Below are 23,761 nucleotides of genomic sequence, written 5' to 3' on the forward strand. Positions count from 1 at the left end.
CAAGCACCTAAAACGCTGAAGAACCTACAATCGATACTAGGTTTCCTGAATTTCGGAAGAAATTACATTCTAAATTATGCAGAGAGGGTTAAACCTCTCTATGAACTAATAAAACCTGATTTTAAACCAATCAATTGGACTCAAAAACACAGAATTTTTTTTTTTTTTTTTGAAAACCTTTATTGACATCAAAGGAAAGACAATTCGAGGCCTACAACCAAGCCGGCCGGCCGCAATGTGCAAAATAATCAGGAGTCACCAGGCAAATATTACATAATCAATCAACACAAAGTAGAGGCCGTATAATCGTAGAAGGGGAAAATTACAGAAACCAAAGGGCTAAAACACAGGAGTAAATAAGGCTTAATTTTATAATATGGGGAGAAGACATTTGACAGGCTCACTTTCAATACGGAGGCATCCGATATCCCAAACCAACCTCAACATTAATAAGGGGGCATGGGGGCAAAATATCGGGGGGACAATACAATGCATTCAAGAAAATCAGGATACGTGAGACACAATCAGCCCCTGAGCATTATCATCGTAACATGCCCGCCACCCAAGATACTACCAAGCCAGAACAGCGGGATCGGAAAAACAATGCATCAAAACCAGCCCGTCATAATAACCTCTGGGACACAGGAAGGAAAAAAAAAAAAAAAAAAAAAAAAAAGGGGGGTGGGGAACGAAGTGGGGAAGGGGAAGAGGAAGGGAGAGGAAAATGGAGAGAAGACAAAATAAAACCATAAAAAGGAAAATAAGAAAATATGAAAAAACGAAAGAAAGAAGACACGCCGACACAGGCCCCCCGCGGCGGGAAGACAGGAGACAAAAGGAGTAGCGACCCAAGTGGGGGTATGGCGATCGAGGAGAAAGACAGCCGAAACATAGCAGGAGGATGAACGACGCCACACCCCCACCCGAAACACACCACAGGAGGTCGGGACAGACACGGCCTCACGAAAAAGAGATACAAAAGGGCCATAGAACCAGAAGACAAACAAAAAATAGAACCCAACCCACCCGTCCCACCCTGCACCCCTGTAGAAGGCTATGGCCCACCCTTCAAACAGCGTGCCTGTCGCCCTAAACCAGAACGCGAAATATAGCGAGAAGTAAGAGAGAAGAAAGAGACAAAAAGGCAACAAAAGCGGAGAAAAGAAGACAGGAGGGAGGAGCAGAACAACCATAATCCGAACGGGCGGCCGCAGCCCTCCGCCCAACCAGACAAGCACAATCAAAAACAGACCAGGACGACACCCCATCACGTGCCACAAAACATTAGGAGAAGGGGACCGCCCATCTTTCCACGATTAAAAACAATTATGCTACTAAATCGTATACCGGGAATCAAACGGAAGTCGTACATTTCACCCCCAACCCTTTCGAGCGACAAACCCCACCCACCACATGGCAATGTAAAACCACATACTAAGTACCAAATCAGCATGTAATCGAGTGGAAAGGTGACTAGCATAGTTACTTGGGGGGTAGATAGATCCACAAGGGAGAAATAGTCCAAACAGAAAGTATCGATGCATCAAACATCGCAGCACGAGCAATGAAAAACAGGAGTTCAGTTGCGCCACTGGAGCAGGCGAGGTGGCCCCAAGTATAGACACAGGCAAAGTCATCGAAGCAGGCACAGTCGGCAGTCCACCAATAGTTTCAGGCAACAATGTCAAACAGGGTCGCAGTACAGCATCCAAGTCCCCGGGGTCCGAACCTTGAAAAGCAGGGCGCCCCAAAGTCACCGACACACTAGACGATCTTCGATCAGTGGCGGAGACACTCAAGTCAATCGAGGGGGGCGAGGCAATGAAGTCTTCGAAACAAGAGGGCGACAAGAAGAAATGGCCGCCCAAAATGGCGGCAGATCGTGGCGTACCCACCGAGACGCCCAGGGCCAGGGAAGCGTGTAGGGATCTCAGGGCTTCCAGGATATCTCTGACCGTCGGCTCACGTCCACCAGATCCGCTCCCCACACCAATAGGCAACACGGGCCCGCCGCCACAGGGTGATTCTCGTTGCAGAGGGTCGGCCGCCATTTCGTGAATCAGCCCAATCGCCGCTCACCAAGACCCCCGGAAAGAACAGTTCTCAAATGTAGGACTTTACAAGCTCCGGGGGTCCCAGCAAGGGCGGCCTCGATGCCAAATGGATGTCCGCCCGAGACGGGTCTCCGCCAGCACCAGCACCGGTGCCCCAATCAAGCGGAGTCCGGGCCCCGAGGACCAGGGCCGCCGGACAAAGCAGCGACGGGGAGAGACCCCCTCACAGACTCAGGTCCCCGGCCCTCTCACCCACGTCGGCCACGCGGCCACCAGGGCAGGCCCGGGTCAGGATCGCCGGGATCTTCGCACATCGGCTCCCAACACTGGTTCTCGCTCTCGGCCGGGGCCGAGAGCCGTCGGATCCCACCGGCCAGGTCTCGGTCCAAGTCTCGCAGATGCCCCGATCTCTCAGAGGCCACAACTCCGGAGCCACTGCACACCGAGACCCCGGTGTCGGATGGTAAGTACAAACAAGCCGTTATGTTTCCAATGCCCCAAAAATGTATCGTCCCCGGACAGGATGGAAGACAGGATAGGCAATCAGGACGGAGGGCTGCGGGAGCCGAGCTAAAGGGCGACCATTACGGCCGCGAGCTAGGCTCCTCCCCCCACACAGAAATTTTGAGATCATTGCAAACAGACATGTTAACTAAAACAAAATTGCAAACTCGCGATAATACACGCAACCTTGTAATCCGAGTCATCCCAGGAAGATGAGGATTCACGTACCTGACCTCTAATGAGGGAGAAACGGTACCAATAGCTTACAAATCATATTTGTACACAAAAGCTGAAATGAAATTCAGTTCAACTGAAAAAATTCTAACTGCGGTTCAGACTGCAGTAGCAAAAGAAAGAGCCCTTGCACAAGGTAAACGAATAATAATCGTTACACCAGTACCAGCCCTAGAAGCGGTAACAAAAGCAAGCATTCCAAATGCTAAAGCACTACATCCGAGATGGATCGAATGGGTTAATTCTCTTGCTGCAACAGACGTAGTATACGAATTTGACCCTAATTTAAAAACACAAGAATTTCTACAATATGAATATGTATGTCCTCTGCCAACCAAAATCCTGCCTCTAGAACACTATGGCTGTATAATATATACAGACGGATCAGCACAACCCTCAGTTGGGGGTAAACAAGCTTACAGTGCTGCGTGCGCGATTGTTAAAGGTCGTTGGCACGAAGGAAAATTTAGACCCCTGGTCACTAAAACTCAATCTCTAGGAGATTGTACAGCTCAGCGAGCTGAACTACTAGCATTTAAGATGGCGCTTGAAAATACCGATCGCGAATTCCCCACACTAATAGTGTGCGATTCATATTACTGCGTTCAGTCTTATAATGAATACTTGCAGAACTGGGTTCAAAACGGTTTCAAAGATGCAAAAGGTGGCACAATCAAGCATCAAATGCTTTGGGAACAAGTAGTTCTTTTACAAAAAGAACTACAAAAGACTCACGTGATACATACACTGAGTCATCAACGTGATGGCGTTCACGTGGCGGGGAATTCATTGGCTGATGAAGCCGCGAAGGCAGCTGTGCAAACGGCTTCCGTAGCTGCTATCACCCGGCCCAAAACAAAAATAGACAGCGATATAATGCAAGCTGTCAGTGCTTCAGTAAAAAATAATATAAAAACACTCCCGAAAGGCTTTCCAGTAAAGTACTCATACATAACTGATGCAAATAATGTTCCTTTTGCTCGAATCCCTGGAGTGGGGGATAGGGCAATTCCAAATATGGAACCCAGGTTAGGACTAATTACAGCGGCACACGAAGGGCTCGCTTCTGCACATGCTGGTGTTTCCGCCACTATATCGTTATTAAAACAGAGATGTTGGTGGCCGCGCAGGAGAATACAAACTAGGAACTATGTTCTAGAATGCAAAATATGCCAAAGAATGAAAGTATCAACAGTGAAACGACCAGCACAGACGCCCCTTCTAATCTCAGATAAACCATTAGCCTGTGTTTACCTGGACCACTGTGGTCCCTTACAAAGGGATGGCAACTATAAATATATCATGGTCGCAGTGGATTCCTGCACGAGATTCATTTGGATGTGGCCCCAGCGCTCGGCTGACGCCAGAACTGTTATAAAAGATTTGCGAGTCTATATCGGCACATACGCAATTGGCATGCTACATTCTGACCAGGGTCCTGCTTTTAGCTCTCGAGCTTATAAGGAGGCCATGACCAGCATGGGCATTGCATTGCGGTACTCTTGTCCCTTTCATCCTGAGGGAAATGGGATTGTGGAAAGAAAAAACCGAGACATAAAGCAATCTATAACGGCGAGGGTATTAGGTTCGGGTGATGGGTGGGTCCAACATTTAACAAGTGTCCAACGTAGTCTTAACAATCTGCCAAGAAATTCTCTAAAAGGTTTCAGTCCGTACGAACTATTGTTCGGTACTAGAATGCATATTCAGGACTTAGATAGTCAGACTTCAGTGGTAGAAGAAAAATGCTATGATATCAAAGATCGTTTGGATATTTTACAGGACTTAAATGAAACAAGAAAAGACCTGAGCAACATAAAGTTAAAACAGCAGCCAACAACCACTGAAGATAAACCACCTGTCCCAGCAAGGCCTGTCTGTATTCCAAAGATTGGGGATCTGGTCAGAGAGAAGATCGCGGTGAAGAAGGAATTTGGGCCTTCTTACAGAAAAGCAGTACCTGTCTTAGCTGTCAGCGGAACAAGATCAGTTGTACTACCGCCCCTTGCTGGTAAAAAGGAGAACCGAGTTGTATCCATCGACCTGGTAAAACCACAATCATGTGGCCAATAATAAGTAGTAGGCCCAGTGGACTCCCAAGAAATAGCAGAGTACCAAAACTTGCTACAATACAAGAGGTTCAAACTGAGAGACTAATCACATTTGATAAACCTGCAGTGAATAAAAAAGGACTATGCAACAATGCCATGGAACTTGTGCCTCTTGAAACCCAAATTGCAACAGTTCGTCAAGAAACACCAGTCTACAACGATGTAGTCTCAGCCTATGCTAATGAAACAAAGAAAATTCCAAAAGCAAATGAAAATCCGGAAGCGATTCCAACAATTGACAGAACTGCATCTGGCTACTTCATCAAGTTCGATGACTTTTCTGAGGATCCAAGCGAGCCTGAAGAACAGCCAACAACAAAAACTTTTAAAGACAAAGCAACAGAACTCTTTCATCAACTCAAAGAAACCTATCTGATTTCTCCATGGATTGAATTTTGGATTGTGTTAGGTGTACTTTTCCTCCTGCTTTTCCTCCTGCTTTGGCTCATCATGGTTCTTTGTTTGGGAAAATTCATTGAGGGAAAATACAGTACAATGGACACAGCAAGTCAGAACATCAACTTGGTCCTAAAGCCACACAAGTCATCTCACATCGAGATGAGAGAACTATCATCCGTGAATGTCACAGCCAATCCAATACCCGGTGGGGTAGCTTGGGACAAAACTGATTACGAAATCTATAGCCCGGTCGAGCTCTTGAAATATCCACATCAGTTCAAGGTTTCATTAAGTGACTTTGTAAAACCGAGTACATTCTCTGATGATTGGGACTTTGAAAGCATTAATGATATGATGTCAGATTTAGTAATGTCGGCTAAATTTACAGAACATGATTATTTACAGGGTTCATCTAATTATGAAGAAATGTATTGCTACAACCACTTTGCACATCACTATTTGCATAAATCTGCTCAGCCTAGAAATGTTTTTAATTATAATCAATGGGAACATTGTGCAACTCCTCCAAAAGGTAGTTCTAAAACATTTTACGAGAAATTCCCATACTTCTTAGGGTTTAACACAAGTGATGCTGAAACGTTTTATTTCAAAATGTTAAATAAGACAGGAATGAAAACAATGCTGACAAACACTAAATTAATCTATTCAGAAGCATTTTTATGAAAAAATGACTAAATTTGGTTTTGATTTTTGGAAAAAGAACATTGGAACAAAAACCATCTGGGGTACCAAAGATTGGCAGGTCCAAGGTATAGAAACATTATTTAGAGCCTGCATGATCCCAGAACAAATTATATTCTTGAATGATACCATTCAACAGACAACCTGTCTTGGCCTAGCCAAAATTAAAGACTTAAACAAACCGTCTATTCCAAAGCCAACACCTGACAGTAATAGCACTACAGATGTTGAGATAGACGTATCCCATATTTTTAACCAAAACAGAACACATCCTGATTAGAAAAAATGGTTGATCTGGCCCACAGACACAAATAACTGTCAAGATAGATTCCTGAACAAAATACAGGGGTTCAAATTGACCAGGCCAGACCCTAGATACTCCCAGAGACAACATCCAGGGATAGTTACAACATACAGTGTAGGAAAACTCTGCCTCGAATGGCTACAGACATCCACACTGGCAGAAATTAAGCAACACTTGACTTTACTTAAAGACGGTGCTGACTTGCGTGATTTCATAATGGGACCACGCAAACAGCGTCAAAAACGTTTCATAGCGGCCGGTCTATACGCTGCGTACAACGAAGCTTGGAAAGTAATGCAAATTGAAACAGCAGAGAAAATACGGGAAATTGACCGTATTAATTTGGAAAAATCACTTTCTGTTGTGGACAATAGGTTAATGACTCTGTCTTCCAGAATATATTCACTGTACAGTATTGTATCATCTGCTATTGATATAATAGAGCAGGACTTACTAATGTTACAACACGGTCAGTCCCAATTGCGTTCTATTGTACAGCTTGGCTGGACGTTGCAAAATCTGCGTTCAGGCTACGTGCCCTGGCGTTTAATCAACACAACGTCATTATTCTCTATCTTTAACCTTACTGATACACAAATCAGTTTGGCACAAAAAGGAGCAGACTATACGATTCTGAGCATTGAAAAACTTGAGAGATTACCATTGACAATGTCAGAAAGACCTGTCATTGAATGGATAAAGAAAAACCAAAGGTGATGATGGACGGAGCGTTGACAATACAAACACTCACCCCCAGTCAACTGATCTGGGTTTAATCCATCACCGTTCTTTAGCTCACTCCGCCACCCCAGTTCAGACATGGCCATATGCAAATCAGTCTGACCCTGTGCCTCATGGGAACAGTCCAGCCCGAACTGCCAAGCCATGTCTTCCCTGGACCGGAATCAAGCTTCCCAGGACCGGTTTCTGGCATTGAATGGATAATACACGGAACAACAACAATTCCGATAACAACTTTCCAATTTAAATACTGTCAAGAGTATATACCAGCAGGCCAGTATGAAAGGTTGGGTAAAGGGTACATTAAGTCATCATGGAAATTACCTTACACACACACACATGTTATAGTGAAAAGGAAAAAAATGTATTTCTTAGTGGTAACAATTGTAAAAGATCACTGAGCGGTATACTTCTGTGTCAAGGTATTAACTTGCATGGGGCCTGTGTGGGGACTTCAAATAACCTTTCATGTCACCAGCATGGCACACCTGCAACACGAATAGAGCCATTCTTTAGACGGCTTTCTAACGGGAGCTATATTCTAATAGTGGACCGCAGATGTTGTGGCATGGTGCCAGGAAAAGCTTATCTCGTGAGCGTTAGTTCCATGGTCACTTGCTGTATGCAAGTATTGTATCCAAACAGCACTCCAGACACGGAGGCGAAAATTTGGCCTTTTTTGAATATCTCTTCTATTCAAATTGATACTTTAAGCAGAATGAAGTCTGTTCTTTTACAGACAACTGTGCCCTTGACGTCATCAAAAGAAACGTATGATCTGCAAGTTGCAAGGACAACGGCAGAGATACATACCCTTTTATCGACAAATTGCCCCGTGCATTTCGCAGGAATGCTAAGCCAAATCCTAACTACGTCTGATACCAGCGGTATCCCACATATATTTAAGACAATTTTTTTGGGACTGTTAACACCCTTCAAAACAGTTCTGGGCATTTTTCCTAATTTTGTCCATTCTGTCTTTGGCGGCCTACCACTTCTGTTGGGACTCGTAGCAGGCATTTTATTTTTGATACTTCTGCTTCGATATGGCAAGCCAAATCTCAGACAAGACTCCAGCAACGATGGAAGAAATGATCCTAGCTATACGCTATCAGGACCGCATAACTAAAGTCCTTGGATTACCCCGGCTAAGAGATCTAAATATGACCTGGTTTCTTTCATTCAGATCTATCTGGCAGAATTGCATCTTACCTGTGCTTCGATGTATGCTATGCGGAGAAGAATGCGTGTTGGACGTCTGTCTAACACTACCATCAGCAGTACCGTTGGATACAGATACTTTGCTAAGTCCTGTAACGGCTCATGCATCGTGTTGTCCCCAGCGGCTACCCATTGTGATGACGTCATTCGTTGAGACTTCACCACTGCGATTAGGGGGTAGTGAAGTACGAGATGAGAGCAACATCACCCAGGTACGACCTTCTGTGAGCATTGCTGATCCTGACATCGATGATAGCAATCATTCTCACGACTGCACAGTTGCGGCATTTTCCAACTTGGTCGAACTTTCACCTGAAGCGGTAGACCACTTTTTTGCAAGTCTGTCCGAAATGATATTCTCCCCTGAACAAAAAGAATAACTTTTAAGCAAACTAGTACACAGCGTTCCCTGAACTCTGAATTCGGCCTTGATAAACAAAAGCTACTGAACATATTTGGAACTATATTTTTCTCTCTCCCCTGGAAACAATTTTTTTTTTCCCAATTTCAAAATATTTACCTTTTTTCTGGCACATGTACTCTGCTTAAAGTAGAACTATTCTTAGAGAACAGAGCTTCTATTTTTGGGAACTCTAGAGACAATATATTACCTCAGCCTCTAGCACATTTACAGCAACTGTATTTATATGTGATGGAATGGTCTCGACCTTCTTTTCTGTATTAAGAGCCATTTCATGTGTAAATTTCGCAAATCATTCATGCTGTTATATATATGCATCTTTTTTACTGAATGATTACACTGCTTGAATAGCGTACAGTACCTATAATCATTTTCGTGTATATCGTATGCACCATTTCAAATGCTAAAAATTTATTTTGGGGTGGGTTGGAATACACATGCACTTTTATATGTTTACTATTGCTTAGTTTTAGTAATGATGGACATTAGATCGTGGAGTGGGTATTGTGTTTTTATCTAGGAAGCTAAATCGATATTTCTATTTTATGCCCTTGTTCGGCTATAATCAATAATATCCCTATAATGGCATAAGGAATCATATCCATATTAGTCGTAGCCCATGCAGTCACATTAAGCAAGGCTACTTCCCCGGCCTCCTAGAAAGCACAACGAGTTCTCTAAACAAACCAAACCTCCAGCAACCTGGGAAATCCCCCTTGCTTTGGTTTTGATTTCGTCCTAGAACTCCTGTAAAGCACTGTAAGAACGGCCAGTTCTTAGTGACATCTTTATTGACGTCTTATGTCCAACCTTACGTCAAACCCGGCACCTTTCAGGTATAATTATACCAACGTTGCCTTAAGCAAACACACGGTGGTGGTTTTGGAGCAGAGCAGCTATCTACTTGCCCGAGAGCCCAGCTGATGCGAGAGCCCACAGACGCTGCCCTTCCCTTTTGACGCACTGAGAGAGACGCTGTCTTTTCTCCTGCCGAGAAATCCAGCTCCGGTGTTTCCAGATACCTTCGCGGGTTACTGGGCTATCGAGTCCTGAGAGAGAGATACAAGACCTCCTGCTTTCTAATTACCCAGGTACGGAGCTGACTAAACCCTTAAAGAGAATTCTTGAGTCAGATTCTTGGCAAAACCAACTTAACTTAAACTGCTACTTACTTACTCCTTCCCACGTATTAGGCTTAGGTCAGGTACACAGGGGTAGGCGTATTTAGAAGCACCAGTTGAGTACGTTAGTCAATGTATATATGTATATATATTTTATCTTTTTTAAAGTATCATATGGCTAAGAAACCCTATCAATGCTTTTACAGTATTATTTTATAATCCTCCTTTTACTGTACGCACTTTACTTTACTATGAGTATTGCAATCGTGGCAATTCATTTCTCTTGCATGAGAAAGAAGACTGCTCAATAAATAACACCTTTTTATTGAAAACGCCCGTCTCTCTTTTCTCTGCACTCTGGTGAAACTAAGTATGCACACTTGACTGAGTGAAATAGCTGTCTATTGTTTTCACACAACTCTAGAGATACACTCTTATTCTGAGGGAGCAAAGTTGTCATGTTATATGGTTGTCGGAAGCTAATCCCTTCTTGTCTAATCAGGAAAGTTAATTCCTTCTTGAACATTCGAGAAAGTTTCTAGTGACCTCTGAGCTAGCTGGCAAACCTTAAGTCTAATATAGTCAGTAGAGACCTAGTTAACCTCAGTCCTACGTCTACACTGCTGAACATATTATTCCAATGCACAGAGCCTATTGGGAATATAGGAACTACACTACACACTCACCTGTCCTGTGCGAGGTATTGGCTTCACCTCACCTGGTAACCACTCAAGTATTAAGAGACCCCGCCCTGAAAGAAAATGAATTGCCTTCAGTCAGAGTCCCCCATTCGCATTGCTGGGATAATTCTAGTCATTCACCCACCGCCGGAGACCAGAGGCCTCTGATCTCCGCCTCTCCCATGTGGACGCCCCATTCCAGAAGGGACGCATCCGTTACCACTGTGTGCTCCAGTGGGGGAAGGCAGAGGGATCTGCCATTGACCCAATCGCGATTCATGAGCACCCACTGCAATTGTCGTGCAGTGTCCTCTGAGATCTGGACGTCATCAGACATGTTGCCCTGATGCTGTGCCCACTGGGACTTCAGGTCCCACTGCAGAGCCCGCATATGCCATCTGGTATGATTTTTTAACAGGATGCAGGAGGCCATTAGGACCAGGAGACGGAGGGTCATCCTGACCGAAACCAAGGATAGAGGCTGAAAGATCGGAATCATAGCCTCAATATCCAGGACTCGTTGCCTGGGAGAATTAACCCGAAACTTCGTTGAGTCCAGAACCGCCTGATGAATGGGAGCATCTGGGAGGGAACCAGGTGCGACTTCGGCACGTTGATGGAGAACCCCTGCAAATGCAGGAGGTTGGTCGTAGTCTGGAGGTGGGAGATGACTGTCTGGGGCAAGCCAATCGTCGAGATAGAGGAAGACTGGACCCCTGATCTGCACACATGGGCTGCAACTACCGCCATCACTTTCGTAAACACCCGAGGAGCACTGGTAAGGCCAAAGGGGAGCACGGTGAACGGAAAATGCTTGTGGCCTACAGTGAACCACAGGTAACGCCGGTGGGCCGGCAGGACAGGGATGTGGAAATATGCATCCTGCAAGTCCAACGATACCATCCAGTCTCCAGGGTTGAGAGCAGATAAGACCTGAGCCAGTGTCAACATCTTGAACTTCTCCTTTCGGAGGAAGCGGTTGGCGTTCCTGAGGTCCAAGATAGGACGCAGGCCCTTGCCCTTCTTGGGTACCAGAAAGTAGTGGGAATAGCAACCACAACCTACTTCTGGCACAGGAGGCCCCCTTGTCTAAGAGGGCCTTAACTTCCTCTTGTAGAAGTTGCAGATGATCCCCCGTCATGCGGTGGTACTGGGGTGGCATGGCTGGAGGGGTAGTCTCGAAGGGGAGGGAGTAGCCCCTTCGGACAATTTGCAGCACCCACCTGTCCGATGTGATGGTGCGCCAGTGAAGGAGGAGATGACGAATCCTGTCACCCATTGGTGTTTGATGGGCCTGAAAGCTCGGACTAGGAAGGGTTTGAGGCGGATGCTGCGGGGGTGGAGGTGGACTGACCCGCCTGCTGGCCCCCTGCCCCACCACATTTGGGCTCAAGTCCGTGGCCACCTCTAGGTTGGTTCTGCGGCTTGTGGCTGAACGAACGTGGCGGGGTGCCCCTTCCATGGCGACGAAAGAGACGAAAAGCAGAAGTGGCCTGCACATGGTGGAAAGGCCCAAGGACTTGGACGTAGCCCGGGAGTCCTTAAAGCGCTGCAGCGCATGATCTGCTTTGTCGCCGATAAGGCAACGGCCATCAAAAGGCATGTCCATAAGACAGTTTTGGACGTCCCCCGAAAAGCCAATGGACCGCAGCCAGGCATGGCGGCGGAGCGCCACCGTCTTGGAAATCACTCTGCCTATCGAGTCCATGGTATCTAGTACACACCATATGGTGAAATTCGCTGCATCCCTACCCTCAGCAACAGACTGGGAGAGCAATGTCCGGGCCTCCTCCGGACACTGAGGCAGCACTCGCACAACTGTATCACACACAGAGTGGGAATAACGGCCCAAGAGGCATGCATTGTTCACCGACCGCAGTGCTAAGCTGGCTGATGACAACAGTTTCTTACCAAACTGCTTCAGCTTCTTGGATTCCCTAGGGGTGGTAGGAAATGTGCTCTGGGAAGAAGAGGCCTGGATAAGCAGACTCTCGGGGGTAGGGTGGGTGGACAGAAAAACAGGGTCGCCCGGAGCTGGGCAGTGGCGTCTGGCCACGTTCCTATCCACAGGAGCCCCTGTGGTGGGCCTGGACCAAGTGTCCATTAGAACGCCAGTTAGTGCTTCATTGAACGGCAGAAGAGGCTCCGAAGAGCTTACTGCCAGCTGGAGCACCTCAGTGAGGAGGTTAGTCCTCAGGGCCACTGTAGGGAGTTCGAGGTAACGGGCCTCAGTTGCCCTACGCAAAACCACACCATAGGTCGCTCCCTCGTCCGAAGCCACAGAGGGAGGAGACAAGAAGCCAAGGTCAGGCAATTGGTGAAGACCACTGGCACCCCCTAACTTTTCTGCCCAGTCCTGATCCAACTCACACTGCTGTGCGAGAGGTTCCTCAGACCCCTCCCAGTACTCCCCTTCCTCTATGGCCTGAGGAACAGGTCAAAAATATGAAGGCTGAACATAGGGATATAAATCCCCCAGCGGCGTCGGAATTGGCGTCGAACAAAGCCGACCAGCGCCGTGTTCAGTTCGGGGTGGAAACCATGGCCAACGTCATCCGAGGGACCAGATGATGTCACAGGCGGTACCGGAGGAGTTGATGCTAGCGGAGGAGTCATAAGGTCAACCGGCGTCGATAGGGATCCAGGCCTGGATCCAAGGGGATCCTGCAACCCCGGGACCGAAGTCGGCGGCCGCACCGAGGCCAAAGCTGCAAGCAGCACAGGGCAAGGACCCCCATGGCTGCAAGAAAATCTTGCATCTGGGCCGCAGTTGCCCCCGGACCCGGAAAGGGTGGGTAGGCTGGGGTCGACTGCACAGGCTCTCCCGAGCCGCGGGGGTGGTACCGCCTGCACCCTCCACCCCATCGCGCGACCAGTGAGGGGAAGTCGGAGAGCGATGACGCTTCTTCGACTTCTTCTTAGAGTGCCTCGACTTACCTGATCTAGAGTGCGAGGACTTGGAACCCGAAGAATGGTGATGGTGGCTCCGCGCCCGGTCCCTCAACTTCCTCCTTGACCGGGACCTCGAACGGCACGGAGCCAACTGCCGGGCTTCCAGCAACTTTTGGGACCGCTCATGCAAAGTTTTCTGCACCATGGCCCGACAGTTGGAGCACGTTCTGGGGTCATGGTCGAGCTCCAGGCAGTAGAGACAGACGTCGTGGGGGTCGGTCACCGACATCATGGGGCTCCAGGCTCCACAGGACTTAAAACCGGGCATCCCTACTCAGCACCAGGAGTTAAAGACTCGAGAAATGGAGAAAAAAAATCTCAAAAACTCAGTCAAAAAGTGATTGGGGCTACTTGTTTTTCCTGGATCTGCGCTTGCTGGTGGGGAAAAAAAAAAGAACTGACGTCAGCGTGCAAGGGCGGCATCTAAGTAGCTGCTGCAACATCATCCCGACGACCAAGACGCCGGAGTCTGGTCCCACGTCTCTCGTGTCCGCAACGGGTCTCAGCTTTGCTGTGGATGTGGGTAGGAATCCAAGAAGTCTGGAAGTCCAGTCCTGAGTCTGTGTCTTCTGGGTGTCTCTGAACAGCAACCTATACTGCTCGGGGGTTAAGCCAAACCCATCTATTAGAGCACTCTTCAGGAAATTGTAGTTGTCAGCATCCTCATCACTAACTATGAGGAGCTTGTCTCTGGACGCGGAGCCGCATGATGCCACCTTCTGACGCGCAGGGGTACTGCTGACGAAAACTTTCCGGATCCAATCTGAGGCCTGGGGGTAATCCTATGGTAAGGAATCTATCACTAACGTGTTTCTTTCAGATGGCAGTGTTTACTAGTACTTGCTTGAACTCGGACAACAGTCCCCAGGAGAAGTGACACGGCACCACACTTAGAAAGAAACCAGCAGGAGACTGCTTCCCAAATGCACATCTAATTTTGCTTTAGATGTCGGAGAATAGGTAGCTGAAAGAAGACACGTGGGTAACTTCACAAATAAAATAGCGGGCGGGAGGTGGGGATGGGGGGAAGGCATCGCGCAGGGAGATTAAATTGTGACAGGAATAGGAAACGCAGTGGTGGGTGGGAGGTGGCACCACGAGCCAAGTCAAAGGAAACAAGCAGTAGACAATTAAAAAAAAGCAAGCACCGTGCTAAAGCGTGGCGCCCGTGCCTACTTAAGGTATGAGCATGGTGGCCCATGAAGTGGGCACTATGCTGATAACAAAAAAAATGTGAGTTGTGGCGTCGGTTTAACATACTATGTGGTTTGGGGCAAATCATGTAATCTCCCCATACTGACCTGGGAGACCCGCAGGATGTTAAAATGCTGCTACGGCCGGCGATCGGAGTATGTCATATGCCCCTGGGCAGACATACACCACAGCGGGGATGCAAGGGACACACAACCATCGCGTAGTACAAAGTAGTCCAAATGCTAATCTTCCCACCGTGAACGACATTACTAGGTAGAATAATCTTCCTATAGAGAACGGCATTACTCGGTAGAAAAAACAAGCGTGATGCCCGTCACAAGAGTGAAAGTGTTTTTGAACCCAAGCCACGCCATGCACGACAAAAGAAAGGCGCGTTGCCATATTTGAAGAAAAGCCTTGATATGCTAAGATAATTAGATAAAAATAGCTCTGTGAAACAACACATCATGAATTGCAGTGAAAGGAAACTGAAGTTAGGCGGTGGTGCTCTACCAAAAACGTAAGTGACGTTCTGTTATGTGAACCACTTAGGATGCAGCAACCAAGAGGGACAATGCATGCTCGATGCTGCTGTCGATGCTCCAGTATGATAATGCACACTTTACTTGTACTTGAATGTAAGTATATACAGCTGAACTGCCTATGTCCTGTCTTTGCTGCTGTTGTTTTGTTTTCTAATAAAAACAGTTTTTAAAAAAAAGAAAGACACTGCTATTAACCAATCCCAAGCAGCAGGCGGGATTACACCCCATACAGTGTTTACATCGGGTCTTCCAGACAGCGCATGTGACTGCCTAGGCTCGACCTAAAAATGAAACTGAAAAGATACATTTTTCTTTTTTAAATGCATCCAGTTTTCCTTTAACCCCTTCGCTGCGGCGGCTATTCCGCTGCAGCGCTAAGGGGGAGGCGGGGCCGCGCGGCACTCCTGTACTCGTGACGGAACCGCTCCATCACGGCCCTCGGGTGAGCTGTGCTTGTGACGGAACGGTTCCGTCACGGCCTCGCCCGCTCTTCAGAACGTCAGCGCAGGGGCGGAATTCGCGCCGCCCAGGCACGGCGAGCGGGCCGTGACAGAACCGTTCCGTCACCAGCACAGCCCACCCGAGGCTCGTGATGGAACGGTTCCGTCACGAGCATGGGAGGGGTTAAGGAAAACGGGCTGCATTTGGATAAAAAAGACTGCTTTATTTAAAAATAGTCCCAGACATGGTGGTCTGCTGACCCCAGCAGCCCACTATCTCTGGGAGTGCTAGCCATTCCTAATGGGGTCGCAAATTGCACCTGTCTCATTAATATTCATGAGGCGTGCAATTAGCGACCTCATTAGGAATCGCAAACAGTGTCTGAGACACTAATATACATCCTAATTTGCGAGTTGCAAATTTCGAGTCGTAAATGCGACACAATTTGCGAGTCGTAAATTGGTGGGTCGTACATCTGGCCTATAGTGTAGATAATTCAGTGCTTTGAAAGCTGTATTGTTCCTAGCCCGCTGCTTCTGCGGCTCCAAAGATCTACCTTCGGGAAGTGCTATCCTGAAAGAAAGGCGCTCTAGCTCGAGACCACAGAAAGGGGCTCTGCTCCTCATAAGCTGTGACCAGTGGCTGTGGGGTTGTAAACTAGAACAACAGCGTCTCTACTGAAATTCCTAAATACCAAGAAGCTGATTATGAACAAGCTTTAATCTTACAGGTATAACTTCTGCCATGACTCGGAGATCGAAGTGCTTGGAACCAGGGTGGCCTTTCTAGTTACCCAATTGGACTCCTGTAACAAACTTGCAAAGTGACCCTGCTAAAAGTATCCTTTTTGGTGGGTTCTTGTATCATTTGTTTCGGCTGAGTGTTTGTGTTGGGCCAGTGAGACTGCCTGAGGAGGTCACCAAAGATGCCTTCCTCAATTATGGAGCCAAAGGGCTTCAGTCTGCATTGACCTACGTCAACAAGGTAAGGCCGCTCCCCAGCATGGTCTCCTTGCAAGTGAAGATCAGAGCATACTTGCAAGCAATGCATCAGAGGAGCTGAGATCGCTGAATATGCGTTCACTGTCTGGACACAGACAGCTAAGAAAGATGAGAACACGCTAAGAACTAAAATGAAACCCTAGTTAAATGACATTAAGATATGGGGAGGCACTTGAGTGGCATAAGCTCTTTGGTTAGGATGACGTTAGGTCGTCCTAACCATCCTAAGGTCACCCCTTATGGTGGTCCTAACCACCATAAGGGGTATTGCCCATACTGCGAGTCCCAGACTGCACTATGGCCACTGTCCAGAAGCTGGAAGAAAATGTTGGAGCGAGATCTGCCTACTCTACAGTATGGGATTGTTGCGATAACCTTGCACCCTGTAGGAATAGTCTTCTGACAGTAAATGATTGGATATCTTGTTCTGTTTCTTTATATGTACAGTATCTCACTGATGGTAGAATAAAGCGCTTTTCTTGAAAATAAAGGTTAGGAACTTGTAACGGTGAGGTTCCTGTCAGTGAGTCAAGCACTAAGTGGCCAAAGCTGGGGTAGGTTTGTAAAATTTAAACAGAGATCTGGCAGTAAGGTTTATGGCCTTCCAATGTGGAGAGGAGTATCAGAAATGACCAAGCAAAAGACAAATGCAATAGTCCAGTCTGCAGAATACTAATTGGGTACTTTGTGTTTTGAATATGCTAAACTGTATATTTGTTCATATCGTGTGTCTATTTAGACACTAGGCACAGGCTGCAATTGCTGTGTTGGTAATCGTGGATTCAATTTTCATAAATGGAACAGAACCACAAGGTTCCTGGCAGGGGAGGAATATTTCAGTAAGTCAAAGGAAATCAGATGGAGTAGGTAAGAAAGATAGGTGGTACTGAAGAGGGAAGATATAGTACTTTGGTTTTAGAGGAGATGACATACCATCTAATGTCTGATCAAAGTGAGGCAGTACAAAATGCATGACTTGAGGTGGGATGTAAAAATAGGGAACAAGAAAAGATGAGGGTGCTGTCAATGGGAGGAAAAGAATGAGGAGATAATATTTACGAGGGAAAAGGTACAACGTCAGAAAATGAAGGGGTCAAGGTATATCTACTGAAAGAACAGTAGGTGCTTAGGTTTTTGAGCCTAAGACAGCGAAGAATGAGTTACCAGAACGATATAGGAAGTGCTAGCTGTGTGCAGTGATAGTAATGCCTAGTGAATTTAGTGAGTGGAGTAGAAAGGTCAACAGTATCTACGGCTGCACATGGGACCAAGGGCCAGATGTAGGTAGCCCTTTACCGGTCGGAAACGGCCGAAAATACCGATTTTCGGCCGTTTCCGACCGGTAAAGGGCTATGGAGATGTAGGGGCTCACAAAACGGACATATTCGGTAATTTTACCGAATCGGTAAAATTACCATTCGGTAAAAATACCGAATATGTATTTTGAGATGTAAGTAGCACTTCTAACAGTGCTACAGGGCCTTTAGAATTCGGTATTCACCATGCAATACAATTGCATGGTAAATATCGAATTCTTGTGTACATGCAAACCTGTGCATGTACACCTGTGCCATGTGGCACACAGACATGCCCTAAGGGCATGTCTGTGTGCCACATGGCGCAAACGCCAGTTACAGGGGTGCAACAGGGTGTCAAAGTGACACCCTGTCCCCCTTAGCAATTCAGTATTTTTACAGATTCGTTAAATACCGAATCGGTATTTGCTATTGAATCCTATGGGCTTCAAGGCCCATAGGATTCAATAGCAAATACCGATTCGGTATTTACCGAATCGGTAAATACCGAATTTTACCGATTCTTTAAAAAATACCGAATTTTTACCTACATCTCATTTACAGATTCATAAATACCGAATCGGTAAAATTCGGTATTTATGAATCGGTAAATGAGATTTACCTACATCTGGCCCCAAATGTATTAAGATAGAAGGCTGTTGATCGTGATAGGTGTAGAAGGCAAACTGGATATCTGTGAAAATGCTGTTTCTCTGGAGAGTATAGTGTTGGAGCCACACTGGAGTGGATCTGAAGGAAAGATAAAGTGTGAGGCGAATGAAGACAAATCATTCTAACATCTTGGCAAAAAAGAGAGTTGAGATATGGGACTAAAGTTTGAGAGAGATGAGGGATCAACAGTAGGTTTTTTTGAAGAACTACATGTAGGTATTTTTAGAAGAACTACAAATAGGTATGTGCCAAGTTTGAGGGAATAGTTAAAGAGACATTTTAGACAGAGAGTAATGCTGAAGTGAGGGTAAAAGGTTTGTTAATCTGAGGGATGAAATGATCAGTGCACAGGATGGGTTAAAGACTTTTGGGCTTATTGACAAACTGCATTTTGTAGCATGTGTTGTAGTACTACAGGACTACTGTTATGTGTCTGAAGTAGGCAACAGAAGCTTAACAGTGAACCCTTCTCGTTGTCAGCACCTGACTTCCTTTCTCCCCAAAAGTTTCTCTTCCCCACAAGTTCCAATTGGGGTTTGTGTGCACACTGTCTGACACCCACCGTAACTGTGCCTATCCCCAAGGGAACTAAATTCAACTAAACAACCGCAAAGGTGCACCACTAAATACTTCAAGGAACAATATTTATCAATATGATCAATCACAAAAAGATGATGTTTTCTTGTCTTTCTTTATTTTCAATAATGAAAACCAAACAGCCGACGCGTTTCGTCCACAAGGTACTTCTTCAGGGCTGTTAATATAAACATACATACATTAAGACTTTGTTAAAAACATTTTTTTAGAATACAAATCACAAAACTTACATGTATTAAAGGCTTTGTACAGGACAAACATTATATATGGACATTTGTTAAAATTAGGCCTACCTATACACAGTAGTACAAGCCAAAAAAAAGGAGGGTTTGCACAGAAACGGTGGGCCTAAAACACAGTAAACGGAATTGATGCTATAACAGACAGCAAATACAAAGGGACCTTCAGGTCCACATAGTTTACTTTTTATTGTCTACAACAACAAAATTCTCATACAGGGACCGAATGAGAATTGACTGATATAAAATCACAAATTAATTAAAATTAAATACGTCGTGGGTAAACAGAAAAGAAAAGAACGCAGAAATGGAGAAAGGAGAGGAAAAAGAGAGCAAGAGGAAAGAAGCCTGAGAACGGAGGGTCAATAAGGGTAAGAGCTGTATTTAAATACAATATAATACCTTATTTTTGGAAAAGACTATTTCCAAATGAATCCTCAATGGAAAAGCTCCAATACAGCTCCTAACACCAAGTTTCTTGCTCAAAGAAGTTGAAAGTATTTACTCAAATGTTCAAGCGTGACTCTGTAGGAAGTTCAAAGCAAGAGAAGAATGTACAAAAAAGACTGTTAAGCAAAACTATCTAGAGTACTTGATGTTGTCTTAGCCTTAACAGTACTGATGTACAGGGAGCTAAGGTAACTAACAATAAGAACTTACGATCATCACGCAAGCTGTGAGTAATACGGATATCCTGTGTTTGTGTGCTAGCTCTATGGAGATCTTGCCACGGGTTGAAAACTCGGGTTGTGAGAGTTCGGGACAACCTGCGAAAAATAGAGACACATGAGCGAGTATATAAGATATAATAGAACCAAGAAATGGCACATAATCTGGCACATAAACTGGTATCGGGGCGATTGTATTCTCTATGGTAGATTTGTCGATATAATAAATTTAGTTGAAAATGTTGCTGAAGAACTACACTAACCAACAGAGAGCAAAAACGGGTCAACGGATGTGTCTTTTCACATGTGTAAGATAGACTGGAATAAAAAAACCCCGAATGTGCCAATTCGACTCAAGATAGGAATCCATGAGAAGCAGTATTACCTAACGTTTCTTAAGATATCCTCTAGGTCAGTGGTCCCAAACTTTTGACTCCTGAGGACCCCCATTGACTCACCACTGGATGCCGGGGACCCCAGAAATTTGCATGATTTAAATTTCAAACATTAAAAGTGTAATTTGAAAAAACTAAACACACATGAGCACACAAAACAAACACTCAAATTACTAAGGATTTTAGTATTTTATATTCAAGAGTTTGCAAAAAATGAAAAATGTTATGGGAAGGTTGCTGCTGCATCTCACTTATTCACTTTTAAATGGTTAGCTTTATTGCACAGTACAAGGCTCCTGCTCCTGCCAGGGCCAGAGTGGAAACCCAAAGCAACCCTGGCAAAAGTTTACAGACCAGGCCCCATACAGTGCACACCAAGTGCAGTGAGTGAGCCTGACCACTACAAAGGGAACTTTGGGAGGCTCTCCCCTCAAAACAATTTAAGATACAATGGTGCATTCCACACACATTTATCATTATAGATTGAAATGTATTAGCTTTTAAAGACTAGTAAATGACGACTTTACTATGCACAAGGATACAACAATCTTTGTTGGGGTTCTTCAATTAGTCCCTTATTATCAGCCTTCAACAGTGCCTCTCATTTCTCCATAGCACATCCATCACATGTATTTCATTTGTTTTATAGCCTCTCATACCATTGTAGGATGTCGGAGCACTTTACATCACACACACATATAGAGATTATGAATCATATGTGTAAATCAGTGTGCAGAAAATGTTACATAAGGCAAAGGGGACTACAAGTTGTAGGATTCACATGTCATTCATACTAGTAGGCATTTTTAAAGAGTGCTTGGTCTGGAAAAGCACAGACTCAGGATTCAGAATATAACACAGTGGTTAGCATTCACTTTAACCATAAAAATCTATTTCCACCGAAATAAACCCCTTTAGCAGCATCAGGATAATGAAAGACTGGGGAAAAACATAAGTTACTAACTTGTACCAAGCAGTGTGTAAGCAGCTCTTTGATTGTTTATAGGTCACTGTGCTAGATTATGATGGTGTCTTATGAGCTGCAGAGTAACACAAGAATAACAAGCATTAGAAATGCAATCGGGCTCGGATTTATTTGAGTTTGAGCTAATGGCATTGTAAATGCCAATGTATTGTTGCTATGTGTTATGGAGTGTGTTCATGTGGTGTGTACTGCCAGTGATCTCCTTGTGAGTGTGAGAATATTGCACCGTTACTGCCTGTGATGTCCTTCTTGTGAGTGTGAGGAGCTTGCACCTCTGCTGCCTGTGGTCTCCTTGTGAGTGCAAGAAGATTGCACTGCTGCTGCCTGTGATGTCGTTCTTGTGAGTGTGAGAAGCTTGCACCACTGCTGCTTGTGATGTCCTTGTGAGTGAGAAGCTTGCACCTCAGCTGCCTGTGGTCTCCTTGTGAGTGTAAGAAGCTTGCACAGCTGCTGCCTGTGATGTCCTTCGTGCGAGTGTGAGAAGCTTGCACCGCTGCTGCCTGTGAGTATGAGAAGATTGCATTGAGCATCTCTGTGCTGTGCCTGTTCTTTGTAAGGGACTCTTGCTCTGTTGCTGCTGCTGCCTTGGCACAGTACCTGCTGTGAGTGTGTAAGGGAAGTTTGCACCGCTGCTGCTTGTGATGTCGTTCTTGCGAGTGTGAGAAGCTTGCACCTCTGCTGCCTGTGGTCTCCTTGTGAGTGTAAGAAGCTTGCACTGCTGCTGCCTGTGATGTCGTTCTTGTGAGTGTGAGAAGCTTGCACCGCTGCTGCTTGTGATGTCCTTCTTGTGAGTGGGAGAAGCTTGCACCTCAGCTGCCTGTGGTCTCCTTGTGAGTGTAAGAAGCTTGCACAGCTGCTGCCTGTGATGTCCTTCTTGTGAGTGTGAGAAGCTTGCACCGCTGCTGCTTGTGATGTCCTTCTTGTGAGTGGGAGAAGCTTGCACCTCAGCTGCCTGTGGTCTCCTTGTGAGTGTAAGAAGCTTGCACAGCTGCTGCCTGTGATGTACTACTCACTACTCTACTCTACTCACTACTCTGCACTCACTACTCACTACTCTGCACTCACTACTCACTACTCTACTCACTACTCTAGTCACTACTCTGCACTCACTACTCTACTCACTACTCTGCACTCACTACTCTACTCACTACTCACTAGTCTACTCACTACTCACTACTCTGCACTCACTACTCACTACTCTCCACTCACTACTCTACTCACTACTTTCTACTCACTACTCTACTCACTACTCATTACTCTGCACTCACTACTTTACTCACTACTCTACTCTACTCACCTCACTACTCTACTCACTACTAACTACTCAACTCACTACTCTACTCACTACTCTGCACTCACTACTCACTACTCTACTCACTACTTTCTACTCACTACTCTACTCACTACTCACTACTCTGCACTCACTACTCACTACTCACCTCACTACTCTATTCACTACTCACTACTCTGCTCACTACTCTGCACTCACAACTCACTACTCTAGTCACTACTCTGCACTCACAACTCACTACTCTAGTCACTACTCTGCACTCACTACTCACTACTCTACTCACTACTCACTACTCTACTCACTTCTCACTACCCTACTCACTACTCTGCACTCACTACTCACTACTCTACTCACTACTCACTACTCTACTCACTACTCTACTCTACTCTACTACTCTACTCACTACTCTACTCACTACTCTACTCACTATGAGATGGAACTTTTCTCATTCTCAAAGTACCTTTCATAGGAATACATGTTGAGCTACTCAAAGAGCGGCAGTGAGACTGACAACAAGTACCAATAAAGAACGTAAAAAGACGTGGTGTTTTATGAACGAGAATTTAGTTCAGTTGTTCTAAATCTTAAATGCTGCCTTGAGCAGTTTGTATTAGGAACATTTAATTGTCGGGTCAAAATTGCATTTTAAAATATGCTGCTTAAGTTTTATTAAAAATAAACGTTGTACTTTTTCGTGTATAAATTCCTTATAATGCGACATGGGTAATAGTTATAAATTAGCCAAATATGCATTGTTCAATTACGCTGAGAAAAAAGGCGATAATGACAGTCGGGTGTTATCACTCCAGATTCCCAGGCTGCTCATTTGGAAGAATTCGCGATATTCCATAGACATTTATTTTTTTTTGTATATTTTTACCATCTTAAAGTCGTGCTTGAGGTGAGGAAATCCTTTCTTCAAAATCACGGATCAATCGCACTTGAGGAAATACCAACTAACAACACTGACACTTGAGGGTCTATATCATCACAT

At 45.4% G+C, this 23,761-nt stretch overlaps 1 long non-coding RNA gene across 2 annotated transcripts in view; it reads right to left on the reverse strand.

Annotated features, from left to right (window-relative positions):
* LOC144755712 (uncharacterized) overlaps positions 1-23,761 on the reverse strand; it is a 146,672-nt gene that overhangs the window by 120,682 nt on the left and 2,229 nt on the right. Inside the window, exons 2-4 of one of the 2 annotated variants that reach the window (XR_013594957.1) lie at positions 20,089-20,195; positions 19,831-19,953; positions 19,269-19,346 (exon numbers count right to left, since the gene is read on the reverse strand). This is a non-coding gene — a long non-coding RNA (uncharacterized LOC144755712). Of the gene's footprint in view, positions 1-19,268; positions 19,347-19,830; positions 19,954-20,088; positions 20,196-23,761 lie in introns of those variants that run through there. The other variant, XR_013594958.1, reaches the window with a different exon arrangement.

Source organism: Lissotriton helveticus, chromosome 5_1 (assembly GCF_964261635.1).
Source record: "Lissotriton helveticus chromosome 5_1, aLisHel1.1, whole genome shotgun sequence".
Taxonomy (NCBI): Eukaryota; Metazoa; Chordata; class Amphibia; order Caudata; family Salamandridae; genus Lissotriton; species Lissotriton helveticus.